A 6,000-nucleotide genomic window follows, 5' to 3' on the forward strand; every position below is an offset into this window, starting at 1 on the left:
TTTAGGTGTCTTAGGTGTGTTCAATTACTTTATGTCATACCCTTAGCAAAACTGAAATAATGAGGAATAGGGATTCTGAGGCCAAAATAATTTATCAATTACCATTGAATTCACACATTAAAAACTACTAGAGTATTCATGTATTCATAAACTCATTCACCTAACATTCCTGAGTGCCTCTTATGTGCCAACTGCCAGTGGTAATCATGAGCGCAATACAGTGCCTGCTTTCAGGGGAGCTTGGTATGTAATAGGAACTGGTGAACACATGGTTGGTTCTGTGTGGTGTGTAAATATTCATTTCTCAAAATAGTCACAATAGGAATTGGACAAAACTTTCTATCTCATCCTTATTACATATTTATGTACAGCTACTAAATATTTTCATAAAAAGATACAATTAATAGAATTTTTCTCCTTCAAAATGAAGAAAAAAATTTTCATGATAAATGTATGCTATGCTTCTTTTAAATAGTTCAGATGATAAAGCAGGGAACAAATGAAAGCCCACTCATCATTCTTCAAACCCTTATACCTTCATTTTTTGTAGAACATTTATTCTGACTATATGTTTGCATGGGTCTATATGTAGCATGTTCCTATTCACATAAACACATAGAACCTGGATATTCTTAAGGCACCAACAGTATGAAGAAGATATGTAACTATGCTTTAAAGATTGTCTTAATTATAAAGTATCAGTAGCCCTCAGCTAAATGACCTGTTATCAACTGTGTCCTTTTCCTCTAGCTATTTGTGAGTTCCTAAGCTGTAACTTTCTAAGCATCTATGTTTCTTCTAGCTGCTGCTTATCATGTTTCGCTTGCCAATGTCAGCTGCCATTCTGATCACCAATTTTTATGCCACCTACTCTGGTCTACTGTGCACCTACTATTTCACACTGACAAGCTTTACTCTTTCCTTAAATGTAGAAGAATGTTTCTTATGTCTACATAATACACAGACAAACTCTATTAGTCAGAGTAGGCTTGATTGTATTGGTAAATAAACCTAAAATTGTTTAATGGCTTAAACACAATGGAAGTTTATATCTCTCTTATGCAGCAATCTAGGGTCTTGGTCAGTGGGCATATCTCCTCCACATGGTGATTTGGAAACCCAAGTTCCTTAAATCTGGAAGCTGCACCAATTCCTAGCGCCTCTTCCTCATCAGTGTCCATCCAGCGGAAGAAGAGAGCATGTGAAGGAGATATACCTATTGCTTAAAAGTGTAACCCTGAAATTGGTGCATGTTTTTATTCACATTTATTGATTAGAAATTAGAAAGGTTCAGGAATGTGGTTTAGCTCAAGTACCCAACTACAATCCTATAGAATGAGAAAGTGGCATTCTGAGCACATTGCAATCTCTTACTCTGCAGATATTTGCTGTTTCTGTTGCCTCCTCCATGAGCTCTATTCCACCATATCTGAGGCTCATATTATTTCAGCCAGTGGGAAACATCTTACTGTTCTTGGGTCTAGTTATTTTATGGAGGAAAAGCGTCCCTTGAAGAGTTACTTGAGTCTTTTGTGAAATAAAACTTCACATTTTATCAAACAGCCCTCCCCTGTGTAGGACACATAGGTGCCCCTACAGAGGTGGGTGGTTTACAGTAACATTTCATTTCACATATTAAGTCTGTTAGCAAATGTAGTCCAATATGCCAAATTTATTCCTAACTTATCATGATTTTTTTCTTAATGACCTTGTTATCTCATCCGTCATTTGATTTTACTAACCTTCACCTAGCTTTCCGCCACATTTGCCAAACCCATCACATAGGTCTGTGTGTCTGTACTCCAGTTGTAGATTGGCTTCAAGTTCATAGTGAGACAGAATGATGTAGTGGATGAATACATAGTTTTGGATTTAGATGAATTATGTGTGATTCTTATCTGTCTTTTAATAGTCATCTGTCCTTAGGCAAATTAACCTGACTCTATTCCTTAATCTGCAAATTATAATATAAATGAAAATTATAAAGTAATGTAAAAATATTAAATGAGTTGATCATTTTCCATTGATTAATAACACTTGCCAAATATTAAGTTGCATGATATTCAACTCTCTATGTTATTTGTTGTATCTCTTGATCTCTTTCCACAACATTATGATCTTTGTGCAACTACTACAACTTTAATTGTTTTAATAGCTGTTAATACAAGTGAACATAGAAGTCGAAACATTGTTAATATCAGAATTCTTATGTCACATAAAACTAAATTTGTTTAATCTATGCTTAGAAAAACTTCATTACAAATTTAGGGATTCCTTTCATATGTTACAAATAAGTAAAATGTTAAATATTTTAACATATTTTACATGAAGTATAAGAACTCCAGATGTGTTATTCATTTTTTTATTCTACAAAATCAATCTCTACCAATGTTTAGTTGATGTTATTAGATTTTCAGGAAAAGATTTGTTAAAGGAATATGTTTAGATATTTCACCATTTTCACAGCTTATTTGTAAGCTTACAAAATTATATGTTACTTATTTGTAACCTATAAAAGGAATTCTCAAACTTTTAATGTAGATTCTGTAAACAGAATAAACAAACTTAGTTTGACATAACAAAAGAATTCTGATATTGATTTCTACTCCTGAAAATACAGTAATAATATTTCAATTTCCATTTTTTTCTTAATTGAAAATGTCAAGCATTAATAAATTTTTTAATGATCCTAAGTTAGGACTTTAGCTCTAGCTTTTACATAATGTCGCCAGTGTTTCTCATGAGGTTATTTTTAAATTGAGGGGCAGAATATATGTGGACTTTTCATCAGTTTTTTCCTCCCTCCCTTTTTGTTTTGAAAATTTTAAACTTACAGAAATGATGAAAGACAAGTATACTGGATATGATGTGATTGGAATCACCTGGAATTAACTAGTTGTTAACATGTTGTTGCATTTGCTTTTTCTCTATTTTTCTGTTTTTTTGTTTTTGTTTTTTTGCTAAAATACTGCTATTAAATATTTACTGTTAAAAAGTATACAAATATGAAGTACCAATATGAATAAAGAGCAAGGATTGGAAAACTATGGCCCACAAACCAAATGGGTTTCTGTCTGTTGCCTGTTTTGTAAATAAAATTTTATTGAAACAGCCTTACTCATTTGTTAATATATTACCTATGGGTGCTTTACCACAACAGTAGAGTTGAGTAGTTGCACTAGAGATTGTACGGTTTTAAAATATTTTTTATATAATGCAGTCTATAAAAATTTGCATATTCCTGAAATAGAGCCAAAGAAACTCATATACAACAGTTTGGAGCATACCAGTTGGGATTAAAGTTAAATATTTACATATTTATGAGTCAGAAATAACATTCCTACACATGTACCCAGAGAAATTCTTGCACATATGTGCCAAAAACATGTAGATGAATGTTATTAGAATTGTTTATAAGGGGAAAAGCAACTGGAAATAACTTCAATTTCCAATAGTGCTCACAAATTATTTTGTGGATTATTCACAATTTTATGATGTTGCACAATTAAACAACGAGTTATAGGAAAGATGATGCATGTATTTTAGAAATAATATTGTGTGAAACGACTATATGATTCTTTTATAAAGTTCTAAGATGAACAAAACTAAAAATATCATTTGAGAATACATACAGAAATGATACTTTTTTTCAAAAAGCGAATGATGATAACAAAATTCAGGATAGAGCATATTGGCTGGAGCAGTGGTATGCAGAGGGGTGGGTTAAGGAAGAGCAGAAAGGTGAATATCAATTTAATAAATTCTGCTTCTTGTTTGGAGTATTTTTCATGGATGATTATTTTATTGCTGTGTTCCATAAATTGCATTGAGTTAAGCATACTCTTTGTATGATGGCATTTCATAATCAAAATATTTAAAAATTAAAATTTGAGGATATACTTCTCCAGTCACATACACAAAAATGTGTTAATCTAATTCTTGGGAACGAATGCTCCAAGGTATATTTCTCCTCTCACATTTGGGGATTGGGAATTTAATTATGATCAATTGCTTCTGTTGATATAATGAATTACTAAGAGATTTGCTAAGATATATTGGAAAGAATAGTTTACATTCCACTTAAGTGGCATCAAAAACAATAAAAAAATCGATAAATTTAACAAAATATGTGAAAGACTTATATGAACACTAATGAAAAACAAAAGAATGCTAGAACAAATGAAAAGACATACAATATTCTTAGATAGGATTCAGTTCTCTCCTAGTTGATTTTAATAATAATAATATAAAAAGTAAATTTCAATAAAAATACCAATTTAAAAAAACTAAAAAATTTGATTCTTAAGTTCATTTGGAAAAACAAATCAGCAAGAATGATTAGGATAGAGGGGAAAAAACTGGCGTAGATGATAGAGGCTCTGTTCATTCCTCTGGTGACCAAATCAAAGCTGTGATGGAAACAAGGAGCAAGCAGTAAGGAAAAATCACCTGGGATCTTGATGAACAAGCCATACAACTAGGGAGAAGTCCAAGAAAGCACCCTGCAAAGGCAGAAGGTAGGATGGGGGAAGGATGCAGGGCTGCCTGGTCTCCAGTGGCTGAGTGAGACAGTGGCTGAGTGACACAGTGGCTGAGTGAGACAGAGGCTGTGGCAGCAGCAGACTCCTCTTAAAGGAGCCATGTCCACAAGCAGATTTTTGCAGTGACGGATCTGCTCACTCTGAGCACCAGTGCCTATTCGGCTGCGCGCAGGGGGTACCAGGGACTTATAGGCAGACATTGTCGGAGTGAGGGCTGAGGTGAAACTCGCTCTGTACAGAGTGCCGGCAGTATCCATTGTTCCCTGTTGAGCCTTCCCCACTCCCAGTGCGCAGACACAGCACTGCCATAGCCATGACGTCATCAAACTGGATAACAGAGGTCGCTCCTCCCGGAGGATTCCCTGAAACTCCACCTCCCCCAACTTGCGGCCCCACCCAAACCACATCCAGGTATATCCTAAGTGAGTCAGGTGCTTCTTGCTGAGCAGTGCCTAGACTGACACTGGGGCAGCTGGCCTAGGTTTCTGGTGTGGCCTTTTGAAGCAACTGTAAGCATAGCATCCATGAATTGCTTGCTGAATCTTAACGGGTGGCCCTGGAAGGGTAGAGGCTTGGGCTAGATTTAGCCTGCAGCTGAATTCCTCTCAGGATTGTGTCACTGGACACCTACTTTACAAATCCACACTTATAAGACCGAGAGACTTAGGAGCTTTGTTGAGTACATAGAAACAGACACAGAAAGGCAGCCAAAATGGGTAGACAAAGAAGTAGAAACCATATGAGGGAATGGAACAGAGATCCAGATATAATGGAGTCAAGTAATCTAAGAGATGCAGAGTTCAAAACACTGGTTATAAAGATGCTCAAAAAACTTTTGGGAAGGGTAGATAAACTCGGTGAGAACTTCAACAAAGAGCTAAAAAAACATAAAAATAGAAATGAAAATTATAAAAGGGAACCAGTCTGAAATGAATACATTATCTGAGATGAAAAAGATATTAAGTGGAATAAACAAATAAATAAACAAAGTAAATAAAGAAAAGGATCAAATGCCATTTCTAGAGGACAGGAAAGCCAAGGACGCTCAATCAGAATGGCAAGAGATAAGATGTCAAGACTATAAAAATAATTTAAGGAGGATATGGGACACTAGTAAGGGTCCAAATATCCATCTGATCAGCGTAATTGAAGAAAATCAAGATGTTAAACAGCTGTTTGAAGAAATAATGATGAAGAAAATGGATGTAAAACCCCAAGAAGCTCAGAGAATCCCCAAAACCAGGGATCCAAAGAGACCCACACCAAGACACATCATAATTAAAATGCCAAAGGTTAAATACAAAGAAAGAAATTAAAAGCAGCAAGAGAAAAACAGATAGTTACCCATAAGAGAACATCCATAAGACTGGTAGGTGATTTCTCAAAAGAAACTATGCAGGACAGAAGGGCTTGGCAAAAAATATTCAACATGATGAAGACCCAGGATCTACACCAAGAA

At 34.9% G+C, this 6,000-nt stretch overlaps 1 protein-coding gene across 3 annotated transcripts in view; it reads right to left on the reverse strand.

The window, feature by feature from the left end:
* Nucleotides 1-6,000, reverse strand: part of GRM3 (glutamate metabotropic receptor 3) — a 206,799-nt gene that overhangs the window by 25,019 nt on the left and 175,780 nt on the right. The gene's annotated exons all lie outside the window — the stretch shown is intronic.

This window comes from Pteropus alecto, unplaced genomic scaffold (assembly GCF_000325575.1).
Source record: "Pteropus alecto unplaced genomic scaffold, ASM32557v1 scaffold69, whole genome shotgun sequence".
Taxonomy (NCBI): domain Eukaryota; kingdom Metazoa; phylum Chordata; class Mammalia; order Chiroptera; family Pteropodidae; genus Pteropus; species Pteropus alecto.